The sequence below is a fragment of the Falco rusticolus genome, chromosome 8, assembly GCF_015220075.1.
Source record: "Falco rusticolus isolate bFalRus1 chromosome 8, bFalRus1.pri, whole genome shotgun sequence".
Classification (NCBI taxonomy): domain Eukaryota; kingdom Metazoa; phylum Chordata; class Aves; order Falconiformes; family Falconidae; genus Falco; species Falco rusticolus.
The window spans coordinates 45,466,254-45,483,242 of NC_051194.1; the positions used below are offsets into that span (position 1 = coordinate 45,466,254).

At 40.6% G+C, this 16,989-nt stretch overlaps 1 protein-coding gene across 5 annotated transcripts in view; it reads left to right on the forward strand.

The window, feature by feature from the left end:
- Positions 1-16,989, forward strand: part of MAP3K20 (mitogen-activated protein kinase kinase kinase 20) — a 92,902-nt gene that overhangs the window by 13,805 nt on the left and 62,108 nt on the right. The gene's annotated exons all lie outside the window — the stretch shown is intronic.

Sequence of the window (16,989 nt, forward strand, 5' to 3'; positions counted from 1 at the left end):
CCACAGTACGCAGCCTGTTAGGGTATTATTAAATATTATTTAGTTTCAAAATTAAATGCCATTGTGTCTTGTCTTAATTATTGTGTCAATTTGCTGCAAGTTTTTGTTTGACAGTGGGTTGCTCAAGTGGCCAGTAGATACCTAACCACAATTAAAGGGGATTTTTCCTAGTTCTTTATTTTGCTCTAGATATGTTTCTCCCTTTTCTGTTTTCTTTTTGCATGGGCTCAGTTATTATTTATAATTTGGAGGAGAGGTTCTGTTGCTTATCTCTCTGCCAGCAACCCTTGACATCAAACGGCAGCTCTTCTGTTTCCCCTCCCACGACATTCTCTGACCTCGAGCTTCTGTTAAAGTGATCAACTGCAAAATGGTATTTTTGGATGTATAAGCTGTCCTGAAGCTTTGCTGTAGAACTCTCATGGATATGGAAGAGAAGCTTTTCTGTCAAGGTGGTGTTTTAGGCTGTTGCAGGCTCAAGTAATCGAGGGTTGGTTCAAGTTAGTCTTATCTCTTCATTTGTCTGACTACATAGTTTTCTTAAAACAAGGTTACAGTACAAAATTGCGTGGCAGGTGAGATCTAGTGGTAGCTTTAGAGTATGGTAAGTGTGTGTTTGAGTCTTGGGTGCTTTGAGGGACAGCTGACAATCTGTCTGTGACATGCATTGAAGTCTCTTGGTGTTGCAGTCCCTGTGGACACTAATTAAATAATTTTCACTCAACTGCAGCATATGGAATTATTGTTTCTGATACTACCAAAGTTGCTTTTGAGGTGTGTGGAAGTATTGTTTGAGTCTAACACAGTTTCTGGCTTGTTGAACGCCTGTGTGATGGTACAAATTAAGTTAGGGATCTGTGCTGGAGTTGATGTGATCTGTGTCTGGGGTCATCAGTCTTGTGGAGGCTGTTTTTCACAGAGGTATCCGAAACCGAGCACTGAGGCCACAGTCTTTGGTTGGGGACCCCAAAGTACCTGCCATGCACATGGCAGCAATGGAATTTTGAACAACATGTTTCGCCCTCTTAAGAGGGCAGTAAAACACTGAATAGGACTAGGTATGTCCTCCTTTACTTGCCTTCCCCGCCCTTAATTTTTGACTGGCTTTGCATGAGTTGCATAAGGGTCTGGGGCACAAGATTACTTGAAAACGTTGAAGAAGAATATATAAAAATATATATCCTAACTTTAAGGGAAGCATAAAAATAAATCTTTTTAATTGTAATGATGCAACTAGGACTGTAAAAGTTACTTCACATTTACCTACTGTCACTTGTTAAGGTGCTGATAGAAAAAGTTTTCCTTTTTAAGTGGGCAGTATAAACAGTCACAAAGAAGCATTCGGACCTGTTTATGTTAGCTGAAAGCTGCAGAGGAGCCCAGGGAACAGCTTCAGCCTTAACTCTTTCTCTCGTACTCAATTAATTGCACTTACACACTGGGGAGATGGGGCCAGTAAGGGCAATACAGAGCTGCTGTCTGACCCAACTGCCTCCAAGCTGCCCTGTTTGTCTCCTAAAATGTGTTTCATCTGTTAGTGCTCAGCTACTGGGGAGGGATCCAGTTTGCAAATACATGTTCATTTATTAGATTAATGTTTAGTGAACCTCCATTCTGCATAATTTCTATTCAAGAAAGCTGGCTCCACTGGGAAACTGGGGGACTCGAGTAACGGTGATGGTTCCTGTGCCTCCTCTGTGTCCCCTGCAGCTATGGTGCCTGGTGAGCGGGGCAGCCCATGGCACACAGGAGGGACCCCCTATGGCTGCAGCTCCTTGGCGACATAGTGCCTGGACCCTGGATGTCACTGGAAGGGGACAGTTGCCACACATCTTCTGCTTCGCTTCTTCTGACTCTAGTTGCTCATTTATTTTACTCCATAACCTCTGAAAATTGAAGTTTCTTATGGATAAATGTTGTAAGTAGGGGAGAGAAAAAAAAAAAGTGTCGTGATACGCAAAACCCGCAGGTGTGTATCAGGCACTTGAGTTTACAGCAGCCAGATTGAAAATAAGCATGGTTTGTAAAAGCCCTTGAGCTGCTGTAGGAGAAGCGAGGAAGCTGTTAGTAGGTGCAGGAAGGCAACGTGTAGTTGCTTTGTACAGAGTTCATCTTTCGGAAGGTAGAAAAACCAAGAGGCAGGCATGCAGGCTGGGTGGGTGTCAGCCTTTCGATGGAAGCTGAAGCTCTCTGCAAGTTTTTATCTGGCACAGGCAGAGTAGGAGAGGTGAGTAGGTGGTTGTTCTGGAAACTTGTTAGAATAATCTAGTTGCTGCACCCTCGGGTGAGTGAGCAACATTTTCTGAGAGGGTATCTTTTCCTTTTCCTTGGAAGAATCACAGAGCAGAGAAAATGTAACTGTGCAGTTAGAGGGGGGAAAGCACAGAAATCATTCATTCTGTGTCTAATTGTATAATAACCTTAATTTTAGTAATGTCAGATGAATTTGCGGCAGTTGTATCAAAGATGATGGCTTATAAGTAGTGATTGGTGGGTTTCCTTTTCAGTGAACTGTGTACTTTTAATCTCCTAAACCATGGGAAAAGCTTTTTTACTTTTGACTTCTATGCAGTGTGTCTGTGTGTGCTGGGCTGCTACATGTGATGCAAGTATGTAGCAACAGATGGCTAACATTTGGAGCTGTTGAATTGCTCTTCCTTTTGGATGTTGCCTTGCTAGTACCCCCTGTAAGAGTTTGCAAGGGCCCTAAAGGCATGTATGAGATCCAGAACCCCACTTACTGGGGCCACACATTTCGGAGGTCTGCTCTTAACTTTTGCTTTTTTGGTCATTTATGTATTTATACCAAAGTCTTTGTTATTGTAAAGTCTTCTCTCCCTGCCAGTGACCCATCTGTCCTGAGCAGAAGTTGGCAGTGGTGTGGTTTCTGGCACCGTCCCCCAAGTGGTTTACTCTGTTCCCATTGCAAACAGCTTCCCTGTTGGTGCTACGGTTCTGGACAGAGTCCTGCGATTTGTCATGGACTAGGAATAAAGCTCTGTTCTCCCAGGGTAAACAAGCATATTGTTACTTAATAAATCTGAAATCCGAATGATGAAACCTCTTGCCTTTTCATTACTCTTGTTTCTGTGCTGTCCTGTGAGAAGGGAGAGATTCCCTGCCCATTACGGCTGTTACAGAGACGAATGTGGAGTAACAGCACTAACAGGGTGCCTGGCTCAAGAAATTCAGGGTGAGTGACACTTGATTCTGTAACAACACTGGCATCGGCTGTTAGCTCAAGTGACATGGTCGTTGCCTTGAAACTGTGACCTGAGTTCCCTTTCTGGGAAAGAAAAAAACCCGCAGACCCATTTCAAAGACCAGGGCAGCTGCTTTGTTTGTCTTTTAAAATCTGTATCTCTGCCTTTTTGCTTGGTCAGTGTTTAGAACCATTAAAATGTAAACGTGACATGGGGACTGAGATCCTGCAGCTAGAGCTCCTTTATAATTACATATTCAGCCACAACTGTACAAAGGAAAATGAGAGTCCCTTTTCCTTTATATACCGTGTTTCAGTTTTGCCTTAGGTTTAAATTGGCATTTTGGACTGTGTTCACTGGAGCCACTGAAGAGCTTATCAGAAAAGGAAGGAAACAGAGGGAGGGAAAGAAAGATTTCCAAATGACAACCTTTTGAATAGTCCAAGTTCAATCCCTAAAACAAAAAGTGGAATCTTTTTTTTTTCTAAATAATGTGCTCTACAGTCTCACCTCTCATCTTGAGAAACATGAAAGAGCAAGTTAAAGAGATGACCCAAATCACAGAGTTCCTTTGAGAGAAGAAATTCAGCTGTTTTGAACACTTACAATCAAAGGAAGTGGTTTCCCTAATTACATGAACTATGTGAAAGCTCTCAGAATAGCTCTTCCACCCCAGGATTCCTTGCACTTTAGAAGTTTGCATAAAAGCTCACATGGAGAATCAGATGCAAAGTGTTTGATTCAAATTTTATTAGGCAGAAGTGAGCATACATTCCTATCTCTGGGTTTGACAGCTGGTTGGGTTTGGACCACCGTCCAGGGTTTGATGGATTTCAGTCTTGTACTTTAAAATCTTTCACTCTTCAGGTTCTCTGGTGAGACACCCCTTTCAAGAGAAAAGTAGAAATGAAAAAATGGAGAAGGGGTAGAGGGGTCCCTTTGTGAGCTTTCTGTTGAGGATTCTTCTTAGGCTGTTCATGGTTGTGAAAATCCATCCCTGTACACAGCGTTTAAAAGAATGAGGAATTTTAATTCCTCTCATTTTAAAGAAGCTGTGTATCTTAAAATATATATTTGGAAGATCTGGGATCTGAATTCTACGACTTCAATGTTATTCTAGCACCACCATTTACTTCAACCCATCAGAATTCTGAATTCACTAGAGACTTTGAACAAAACCCCAGTATTTTCAGAAGGTTATTACACCTTGTGTTTCTTTTTGTGCATATAAAGGTATGTTAGTCTAAACTAAAAAGCGAGGACGTTATGAAAAGATGCAGGACACTTCTAAAGGCTTAAAAGCTCTGTTCCTAACAATTTCCTTTTCAAAAAAAGAGGTTTGCTTTTTTGCTGGTTTGGGAGTAGTGGGAGCAAGCAATGGAGAGCTTGAAGCAGTATCAAGATAATTTTCGAATGTAGGCACCTGAAGTTAAGTGCATCATTGGCCTAACTGAAATGCTCAGTTTTTGCCAAATTTTGGCAGAGTAGGGTATAATTTTTTTTTTGCTCTGTAGGAGGTGTTTTTATTTCTCAAACAGTTTATTAGCTAAAAATGTAGTTAGGTTTTTAGCAATTTATGAGCATTCATCACAAAATTATCTGTCCTGAAAGTGCTAAAGACAGGTATCTAATCTTTACCCAGCTAAAACTAAAAACGATTCTTCCTTTCCAAACCATCTCTGAAACTAACAATGTAGTACTGTCCCTGTGGATACAATATGGAATAATTCATGGTTGAATTATTAATAAATAATACTTGCAAGGTTTGCAGTTATATGTGAGACCATCACACTTGCTCTGCACAACAGTGATCACCAAATGGGTTTATATTCTCCACTCAGAGCCAACTATGGTAATTATATCCAGATTTGATAAAGATAGAGATAATTGATGAAATGGGCCTTGAAGAGAAATCTCTAAGCCCTCCGAACTGCAGCAGTTCAAACTCAGGAAGGCAGGCAGGCAGTGACTGCCTTGTGGAGATACAGGATCAGCTGAAAGCTCTTTATAGTAACACTGTATACTAATAACAAGATGCCACTAATTCCACCTGAAGAAGAAATGTTACTCTGGGTACCTTTTCCCTGCCAATACTGCATCTTTCTTGTAAGAGAGTTAGCCTTCCTAAGCTCCACGGTGGGGTTTTTTTTTCCTTCTCCTTTTTTTTTTTTTTTTTTCCAGGCAGAAAGGACTTTCCCTGGGATCAGGGAATTGCCCCCTGTAAGTGAACACCCTCAGCAGGACAGTGGTTTTGCAAGTAAAGTGCACAGCACAGCAGCCGCATATGTGGAAGGGGAGGGGAGATGTCATGTAGCATTATAGCACTCTGACAGGGTGGAAAAAGAGTTCTGGCTGTGCCCACTAGAGAGACGTGTCTCGGGCAGCGAAGCTTTGTGATCGCTATTGCTAGAGGATGATTTTGCTTGGACGAAAGAGAATGCTTAAAGTCGTGCCACCCTTGCTTGAGCTGAAGGCGGCATGGAAAATTATATCTGCTTGTGTCTGATCCTCAGTGGGAGCTGATTTCTCCCTGAATGTAAATTAGAATGGTCCTCAGACAAGTTTTGCATACCTTTGGTCTTGGAAAATGGGAAGCTGTGGTATATGGGATGCTGTTATTCTTCCACACCAAAGGAGATGTTGCAAGTTTGAATGTGCTCTGTGCCACCAAAACAGCACGGAGCTCCTGGGCCCTGGATCCAGCTCATGTGTGCGCTCTGTTCATTGCAGTGAACCTTGCCAATCTAATCCTTGTCATACTCAGAGCATAAATCAAACAGTAATTGTGCAAGGACTACAGGTATTGCTAGAATAGGAAGAGATGCAAATTCTTTATGCTGCACTCAGGTTCAGACTGGGATTGTCATTAGCTGCAGCCTGATGCCTCCTCTTTGGCTTTTCAGGTACAGCCCATGGGAGAGAGGTTTCATTAATGGTGTGACCCTGGTCCTGAATTTGCTGTGGGCTCATGTAATACATTCCCACTTCCTCTTCGCTGTTTCATGTATTGTAGGTCCTCAGGAAGCACAGTGCAGGGTGATGGAGGAAGTAGTGCAAGTCAGCTGTTTTGTAATCACAAAATAGATGATCCCCAATTTATTAACCGGCCCTTTAAATGTTCTTAATTCCCCCTTGGGTATGTGTGTGATGCTTCTCTCATATTTATTTCTGATGTGTCTGGAATTTTTCTAACAAAGTGGTGGAAGAAAAATTCAAATTAAGTGTGAAGGTGCACATTACTGGTGTGGAAGTAGAAACTTGAAAATGGAGAAACGCTAGAGCTGAGTGTGGTTGCAAGATGTTCTTTGCCTTTAGATGTTTACCCTAAAATACACTGTGGTTACACTGTGGAACTTTATTGCAGTACTGTTATTTTTGCATTCAACTGTATTCCGTTTACCACTTTTCCTACATCTGTCATCTTCTAGAAATTTTCATCTGTTTGTGTGTGTGAGTTAGAACAATTCTCAGAAACACTTTCTACATGTTAGAGGATGAGAATTAATGGTATGTGTGATGCTGTGATTTTTCCACATTTCCAGCTCTCCTTAGAGGAAATGCTTCCGGCTTGCATGTGCTCCCTTCGACCAAACCATCACAAAGCTGGAGCAGGTCTCAGGCTTTGTGTTCTCAGTTTGGCTCATTATTCAGTTTAGCTCTTTCTGGTGGGTTTGAACCACAGAGCCAAGGTTGTAGCACAGACATGGATGGAGGTTATAGTACCTCTGGTCGTTCTGTTGTAACTTTGGGGAAGGAACTGGCTTGGGATACTGCTCTGTGGTTGGAGAAGGGCAATGAGAAGGTCAGACTTTTGGCTTAATTTGGTGTCCTGTGGTGGTACAAAAACTGCGAGTTCTCTGCTCCTTTCAAGTCTGCGGCTCACAAAACTTACTGCCTCTGCCTTTGAGGGATACCAGGTTACTGTAACTAGTCTCTCTTACTCTTCTAGATAGGTTCTATCTAGATTTCCAGTTTTATACAAAGTGGATACTGATACTGATACACTGATACTGGTATTCAAGTTACTGCCTTTTTAGATGATGTATTTTGAGGCTGACCACTTCTATTCTTGTATAGATAATATGTCAACATAATTTTTTTTTTTAAGTTTTCTTTCTGAAAGCGATTTCTTAATAACAAGGATTAGAAATGAAATTATTTTGTCTTAGTAGAAAGAGCTTGAGCTACCGTGAAGGTAGGCAGAAGAATCCCAAGAAAAAAATAAACAGTTGATCTATTTTCCTATAAAGGTAAAAGCTTGAAGTTTCAGGTTTTGTTTAGTTTTAATTTTTTGACCATCACTACCCAGTAGGGGTAGCATTTGAGCCAAGTTTCTAAGTCAAATACAATTTTCAATCTTAGACAAAGAAGACTGACTTTTCTGAAAAGCAGATAGGGAATTTATGTCCTGAAACTTTAGTTTTGTTGGGAATGGAGACTCTGTTCCCTAGTGGTCTAGGTGGTAGCGTGGACGTAGCCAGAGAGCTGCTGTGGAGTTTGTTGTTCTGGCTATGGCATGATGGCATGGTTCTGGTTAAAGGGCAGTGACATGCAATTGGAGAAGGTGCAAATCAGATTTTGGTGGAGTTGGAAGTCCTGTGTTTCCAGAGGCTCTTCTTGCCAATCCCGGCAAGGTGAAAGGGAGATCTCGCTGTAACCTGAGGAAGGGTGCTTACTGCTTAAGTCATGGTAAAGAGAAAGAAGACTTGCTAAGTCACAAGAGAAAGCTTGCTGCTCGGGATTCAGGAAGGAAGGTGATCTGTCACTAATGCATAGTAAAACCAAAACTGGAAGCGGGTTCGTGATGAACCACCGTGATTCATGGTGGACTGTTTTGACAGTTGCACATAAAACCATGACGTGCATCATGCAGATAATGCATTCAGATAGTGTACAGCAGTCAGAGATTCAGATTATGGTGACAACTCATTTTCTTGAAAACCCCAGTTTTTGTGAGCTTGTGCTTATGGCATAGGTAAATGTGCCAGGAAAAATGCTTGTTGTCCATGGAGGACTCTCAGACGCTTCAGCAGGAGAACATCTGTAGCTGGCAGCTACTTTCTCTCCTTTCTTTTATGCCAGCTGGTCACAGCTAGAATTTCTGTGCTGAAAGTTTTATGTCTTTTTTTAAAGTAGGTGGTCTCTGCATAGGGGTGATTCTTTGCTTTTCTGCAGGGGCAGGTAATTTTTGAGTGATAACTGGGGAGAACCTTCCTACAGAGCTCTCATAGCCCATGTGAAAAGCAAAATCCCACATGGTTCCCCAGCAGCTGGTGTTAATATGTGAGAGAGGTAAGACATCTTGTGCTGTGTTGTTTCATGAGCAGGCTCAGCTGCCTGGTTGAAGAACTTTTTCTGGAATTGTAACAATCACTGGGATTCCAGTAAGAGAGATCCCCACCAAATTCTGTCCCTGTCATTAGGTACAGTAGGTTGGGTTTATCTGCTCTTAAGATGGGTCTGAAGTGAGTGCGCATCAAGAGCATGATGACACTTTTTCTTGGTTAAATTACAGTTTTCATGATGAAGTTGGAGAAAATACTTCAGTAGGAAGATCATAGCTGCTTTAGAGGAGTGGATCAGGATTCGCGAGTACAGCTGCTGCTGTCTCTGGTGCAGTCTGTACTAATTGCTCAGCAGAAGCCACTGTATAATGAGATGAGACTTGTTCTTCTGAGTTGTCTTATCCAGATTCCTTACTAGTACTCTGCAGGCCTCAGAAGAATCACTGCTCTGGCTGGATACGCATGGAGCAAGCCTTCCTGCAGGCAGCGTTTATTTGACGTTTCCTCTTCCGTTGCTCCTAAGCACTGCAAGAGACTTCTTGAGGGGATTGGGTTTGCCCGTCACTGTTGTACCAGAATGTCTTTTCAACAAGGTGCTGATGAGACTGAAGTGGCTTTGATCTCAGAAATAATTTCCTTGGATATTTTTCCATTGTTGGTTCTGGAAAGATGCGGGTATTGCGTATTAGCCATGATACCTGCTTACCTGTGGAGTGAGCAGGGAGTCAGTTTCATGTTTTGTTACTCCCTAGCATTTTAGAGATGTCGTGGGTTTTGTTGCTATACTGTACAGTTAAAGCAGGCTTGTGTTCATAATGATTGTGAGTAAATGGGAAAATTTCCTAACATCGAGAAGAGAAGTGATGATTGCTGAAAATAAACTGCTCTATGGGAGCTCAGGTATTTCAAGCCTGCTCTTTAGTCCACTCATCCATTGTTTCTATTCAATTGCTGGTATTGCTTTGCAGCTGGAGGCAGCTTCTTACTCTAAGTCTGGCTGAATGAAATATTTATAATATTGCAGGACATTGTTCATTTCTAAACTCTTATGCCATTACAAATACATAGTTTATGTGTGTTTTGAAGGGTTTTACTAACTGTGAATAACACTAATGAAATCCATGCTATTCCTCTTGTTCTTGGCAGATCTCCCTGTATCAGGTACTTTAATATTAAATGCTGATACAATCTCAGGCTGTATGCTGCAAAATGTAATGCTCCTGTGGGATATGTTTGGATGTTGTGGATTTCTAGCTGAAACTGGTATGAAAATGAGTTATTTTTCCATAATCTTTGTGCGTTTTCCTTTTTTTTTTTTTTGTTTTTTGTTTCGTGGTTTTTGGTTGGTTTTTTTTGTGGTAAATGGCCATGTAGTTGTAACTTTACTTTAAAAGCTGTTTTCAGTCATCTTAACCTTACTGTAAGGATTTCCTGCAGAAAATGCCCTTGCTTAGTTTTATCATAAATGCTGCAGCTTCTGGAAACAGCCTCATCTCTCACTGATAGCAAGTTTTTAACCCCCATCATGAGGAAGACAAACACCATAAACCTGCAATTGCTTGGGTAACGCTGGGTGGGTTCCACGTGGTGCTTGTACTGGGCTGATGTACGTCAGTGGCAGGATCAAGCCAGTTAACTTGATCTAGCTCCCTCTTTCTGCGTAAGGCAGAGGGTCCACTGCCACATCACTGGAACAAATCTCCTTGTGATTTTTGGAGGGACCAGCCTGCTTTCCGTGAGCTGAGCAGGCCTTTGCAGTGATTTGATGGGCATGTTCTGAATTCACTAGACAGTACTTCTAATTCCGTAGCCTTCACATTATCTTTAAAACTGCCAAGCTATGCGCAAAGGTTGCCATAAAAAGTTGTGGTGGAGTGTAAAATTCAGTTTTCCTTTCAAATGGTCAATATCCAGTACATTTTACTAGTAACATGTCCTACGGCGTTCCTTACTTCCTAATATGCTCATACACATTTGCTACTGCATGATGCAAATGAAATATTTTAAAGTAAATTAGATAAGATGTTATAGCACATAATAAATTTATGTCTGTTTTCCTTCAATATGGTACATTGTGACAGTTCAACAGAACTGAGGTATCTTGGTAATGTTTTTTTTCCCCCTTCAAGACTGCAACCTAAAAGTCAATACAAGGTAAAGTGTGTGTTTCTACCACAGTATTTCCAAAAATGAGAATTGTGTGGTGATATGAAACAGTGGATTTAAAATAATAAGATGATTATTTAGCAATGATAATTTAGTAGTTTCCTTTATATTTCCACTTTTTACTCTCTGGGACTTGTAACAGTGTAGGACATAATTTTTGATGCAGATTTGATGCTTTGAAACATTTGCTCACTCAAAATGCTTTTTAAGTACATTTTGTACATTATTGTAGATGTATTTACATTCTGTTATTTAGAGAAGTGCTGGTGGCATCAATATGAGAATGTAATTTAACTCTTCTGTGTGGTTTATGAAACTGTATCCCAATAACACTGAATATATATGGCTGTCTTCAAAGACATAACAAATGCTGACAAGAGTTTTAACTTGTTAATGGGCTGTAGAAAATATTTGGGATAAGTTATCCTCTAAATGAATACTGAAAAGAACGCCAAGCTCACACAGCTTCAAGTAACATGCAACCATAGTTTTAAGAACTATGATGGCCTTTTGAAATGGGTGGTAACATCCTTGTGCTGGGAGCGTGCCCACAGCACTTATCAAAGCACGTGATAACTCTTCTTTGCAGTTTTAAGATCTCTCTGAGGATTCTTTGGCTTTGCCATGTTCCTGTGGTTTTCCTCTTGCATTGTTAATAACAAAGACAGTTTAATAGGTTTAACAAACATTCTCTGAACTGGATAATCAGTGTGCTTTGCTTCTAGTTAGCTTTCTTCTTGGGGACCCCAAAGCACAAAACCTTTGTGTTTTGTTTTTGTTTTTCTTTTTCCTTACAAAACTTTATAAGAACAGACAAAGCAGTAGGCAAAGTCCTAGATTGTTATTTTCTGCTTGATTTTCTTTTTAATGTTCAAAACTGTAATAATTGCTTAACATCCCTACTGTATAATTCTTACTAGTAGTTTTATATTTCTAAAATTATTTAAGTATCCCTTTATTTATTGCATATTGAGAGGATAATTTGCTAGCAATGATAGAATGGTAGTTGTCTAAGGCTATGGCATGAGAATAGAAAGAGTTAAATTACATAAACTTTCTATATCCTGCTAATTAAGAATTGTATTCGGTTTAACTTTCAAAAGGTTAGAAACAATAAAGTAGTGAAAATTATCTGCTGCAGGTAATTTTTGTCTTCTATCAAAACCTTAACGGGATTTGAAAAGAATCATCGTATAGCTGTATAATATGTATATTAAAGCATATAAACCATAAATACCTTGTAAAAAAAGTATGAAATTTTTTGTTTTGGCTTAATGAGTTGTCAGCATTACATTTTAAAAAAATCATAATCCTGTAGGATTCTAAGATGCATATTTTACTAGTGTTTTCTAGCTGAACTGTAGCTTTAGGTGCTGATTGTCTTAGTATTGTGTCTGTGAAATGGTGTTTTGGGCTTGTTTACATAGAGAAATGAGTGTATTGTAAGAAACATCATCCATTATTAGACATCAGTGAATTCATAGGAGAGCATTCCTGAGGCACTGGAAATGGACACAGACTGAATGTATTTCTGAGCATGAATATGGAAATAAAGGTTTGAGATTGATTTGTGTTAGCATTCTGTGTCTTTTTTTGTATGTGGTTTCAGTGATAGAATGATTTTAATAAAACATCAACTGGTCTCATCCAGCTGCCCTTTTTATTAGAGTGTAAACCACCTCAAGAGCAACTAAGCTACAACACTCCCAAGAACATGACAAAGGTCAAAGACTTTAAAATGGTACAAGACTTAGAAAAAAATACATTTTCTGAGCTGTCTTAAGTGTGCCTAAATACCTACTTAATAAACATGGCAAACATTTATTTGGAAAAGTAAATAATCAAACTATTGCACAATGTAATAATAAATATTATAAGGCAGTTAAAGAAGTTGTGTTAACTGGACTCCTTAAGTAGCTAGCCATGTCTAACCCTGTAATTCTGCACAGAGCAAAGGTGCCTCTTGCTCTGCAGTTAACTGATTTATTAGCAGGAGAGTTTTTAGGCTGCTGGTTGACCCAGTGTTCTCCTGAGGGGCTACAGCTGTTTCCTGGGTTAATCCTAAACCAGCGTGCTCGGGCCAGCGTGGAAGGGTGACAGGAGTTTGCCTTTTCCAGCCAGCTGCTCCAAAGGCACCTGGAAGAAATGGTGGTTAAGTTGCTGTGGGCCCAGTTTGCCCAGACCCAAGCAAAAAAGTCTTTTGATACTGAGAAGACTTTTGATAATCTGCAGACAGATGTTCTTTTGCAGACCCAGCTGTACTTCTGGAAGAGCCTGACAGCCCAAACCCTTGATCACTTCTCTTGACTATGTGTGTGAATATAACAACTTTCTAACGTATTTCCAAGGAAGACCAGAGTAACTAAAATATGCTGAGTTGTGTGGTCTTTGCTAACTTTAGCTGCCTTGGGATAGGGAGCTCTAACGAGCAGCTGTGGCTGGTATGAGTAGCTGGCAGGCAACAACACAGCTGTATGCAAAGTGCCTCCATCCACATCCTTACTGCCTTTGTGGCTGCAATTAAAGATCTGACGATACGGCCTTGTCCGTGTTCCTGAGTAATGCTGGCTCAGCATCGGTGGCTGTTGCCTACGTCTGCAGTCAGTGCCGACCTTGAAGGTCTCGTCAGAGCTGGGATGCGTCTGCTGCTCCTGCTGCACCGGCACTGGATAGAGCAAAAGCAAGCTAGGAGTTGTGTCATGCCAGGGGGCTGAGGCGTGTGCTGAGCCTAACGACACCACTAAGACTCTCCAGGTAGGTTGTTTTGTCCCATTATCTGCTGCTGGCTATGCTCCAAATCTGTGTTGGTGGTTTCTGTCCAGAAACTGCTGAACGCAGACAAGGCTTCCAGGAAGACCCCTCTTTTTTACCTCCTGAAAATACTTCAGATACGATTATTCATGCATAGTTGTTTGTACTAGAAGGTTTAAGAGCAGTACTAGCGGGTCTAGAAGCATCTGTAGGGTGATGTCAGCCATAGATGATGTAATTGACATTTTCACATATGTCAATAAGCAGAGATTAAACAGGCATAAAAGAAATTGCCAGTTAAGCACTATGATCCATACCATGGTTCATAGGACACAATTAGTTTGTACACTGAGGGATTACCTGAGTTCCTAAGTCTTATACTGTAGTTTTCTTATGAACTGGGCTTGATTTACAGTAAGGCTACAGGAGTCGGTGAGTGAGAATTAAATTAAAATTTTCCAGTGTAATTTGATCTGACCTTGGATTTTGTGATAGTGATTAAATTACGTAAACAGTGGATTAGTTTGTATAGATTTCTGAATCCCTTTGCCTTTGAGAAATAGCATCTAGTCTATAATTCCCTTCAGTGGGACTTGAAAGGGACATAATTTCACCCATACCTGTGGTGTAAGTACATTGTGAATGGTTGTAGTGTGGTTTGATGATCAGTACCAGGCTGTGACTAAGTTTATCACAGGATTAAGCATAACGCTCAGCTCTGTTGCAGTCACCTTCTGTGTCTGAATGTGTCTCTCTGTTACGTCCAAGGAGTTTGTATTTATGTGTTTGGGTTGTGTCTTTCCTTCAGTTGAGCTTCCTCTAGTTCTGCTTCAATCCAACATAAAAAAAATAAATTTCTGTCTTTCACACAAAAAAGTAATTTAAGGAAGTAATTGAAGACTTGTTACTTGTAGTCACCATGGCTTTAGGAAGGAAATTAATGTTCATTTAAGTTGTGTGAGATGGATAGCAGCTTTATGGAGGGAAGTGTGTCTTGCCCAAGCCAGTGAGGGCTGCCTGCTTCAGAGGCCTTTAGGCAGACAGATGCATGGCAGGATTTTCTTCCAAGCATTTAGGCATTTTGGATTTAAGTATGAGTTTGATGCTTAAAGGTGATTCTAAATATTCTTGTAAGTGCCTAAGAGACCTTTGAAAAAAATGGTCTTTAACCACCACTTTGTAATTTGCTATCTGAAAGTCAGTCTTTCATTGAAATATTGCACCTCCTTGTCAAAAAAAGTACAAAAGCTTCAAAGATGTGGATTGATTTGTTCTCGCTGTAAGGAATAAGTGTCTTTAAATTGGCTAATAAGAGTTCACAGCTGATCTACGACAACTGAAAAGAGCAAAACATGAAAGGAATAGTCCAGAATCGCTAGTGCTAACAACAGCAAAGTGATTAAAAGTGTTTAGAAAGGATTTCTTTCAGAAGTAGTGGTCCTTAGAAAGAGTTGGCGTCTTTCTCCCCCCAGTTCTTAATTTGGAATATCTGTGGGCAATTAGTGAGTGCCTTTCCTTAATCTTAGATGGAAGCTTCCTTTGGTGTCTGTTAAAGCCCGGGTTAGAGTATGAACATGAATGTGAAGATGATATTATTAGCCATGGTCGACACAGCATTTCTTCTTACTCCTGGAATGTGATCTCAGTCTGTAATACGCTGTAAGTAAGATTATCTTAGAAAATAATTATTTTTGACTCTCCAAATAACAAAGCACTGTGTGTCGGTATGCCTGTGGCAGCAAAGAACTCATCCTCTTGGCCCGGTGCTGCTTGTGGTGGTTACCCATTCCAGGGTAGCACTGGGTGATGGCTGCAGTGCAGCCCCTCCTGTTGTCCAGTGAGCCTGGTGGGCTTCTGCTGGATCGAGCCACATGTTGTGTGAGACAGCAGATGGTCACTGGGTTCTGCACATTGCTGCAGTGGAATAGGGAGCTATGGCACTTGGGTGTGTTCATCATGTGGCATTTTTAATCGTTCTCTATGGAAGATTCATGTAGGACTACTTATGTAGTAGCCAGGACCTAAATATATTATGCCATGGGAACATTGAATGTGAGACCAGTCAGTTTAATTCTGATGAGCTGTTGAGGTACATCTATTGTAAACGCCAGCAGGTGGTGTGCACAGTGCTTTGAAGACACAGATTTTTAAATACTGTACAAGAAGATATTTCTATTCCACTCATCTTGACCAAGGTGTTCAAGAAAAGATGGTCTAGATAATTTGTCTAATGTTCTTTGTGGCCTGCTATTCCTGTCTCATTTCAAACAGTATTCAGATAGGCAGTCAAGGAGTATGAGGGGTCCTGTTTATGGGGTAGGAATTGGAGGACATTCCCCAATTTGGTACTTCCTAAAGAAGATAAAACCATGATACAAACGTTTTTGAAGTATAGGGATCTTGGGTTTGCTAGCCCTTGGAGATGGCATTTTGAATGACTAACTAGGCTGTAATCTGCATGTTCCAGCCTACTACAGAAGGTTGGAGGTGCAGCTCATGAAGCAGGCAGTGCTGGTGCCGGAGTCCCTTGCCTTCGGAGGCTGGTGGGGCTGCGGCTGGAGAGCAGAGCTCCTGCTGCTGACAGATCCCTTGCTAATCTGACAGATCCCTTCTCGGATCCCTTGACTGGCTGTAGGAGCCTTGCAATTTCCCTGCACATGAGTCTTCCCACATTTGCCTAGCTAGCTACCGATTAAGTTATTTTGTGGACTTGTCGGCGACTCAGTCTGCAGTATGATTTGCTGAAAACAGCGTATATTTTACAAATTACTTTACTGGTATTGTGAAAAAAGATTACTCACTTCATAGTAACACTGTTTCCCTTGCTGAGCAGGCTAAGCAGCATAAAGAATACTGTGACCCAAGTTAAGTTCAAAGCTATAGTTAAAGATTTAATTAAGTATGTATATATGTCAGTGCATTAGCTAAAGATAAAGGTCTTAATTCATAACTGTGTGGAAGTTACTCAAAAAAGGCTTTAAGCAACAACAGCAAAAAATTGAGCCATATGATGCCTTTATCTGTAATCATGCAGTTATGCACATGTATCATGGTACCAGCTATAAAACACAGGTCAAAAAAATACTGCTTTGCTATGGCTTTACATTTATTACAGGAGCACTAGCTGATGTACCATGGTCTTCTGCATCAAAGCTGCTATAGTGTTTCCAGTGAATCTACAAGGCCACAAAATAATTTAATTGGCAGCTATCTAAGCAAATGTGGGAGGACTTGTCTAGAGGTAAACAGTAAACTCCTACAGCCAGTCAAGGGATCTGAGAAGGGATATGTCAGATCAGATATTTTTGATAAGTTCAGAGAAATTAGTTGTGATTTTGTTCTTGTTAGATGATCTTGGCTGGTATAGAGTTAACATAATCTCAAAGTCTTAAAGTAATGCGTTGCTGTAAACAAAAATATGTATCTGTATTTGCATGGTAAGTATATTTGGGTAAAAACATCTGTCTAAAGTATCTTGAGTATTTATTTTAATATACTATAGAAGCAAAGCTATTGAGAGACCCTGAAGGAGATACCTGACCTGTTTTCTCAAAAACTGCAAGGTTTCTATTTCTGTGGATACA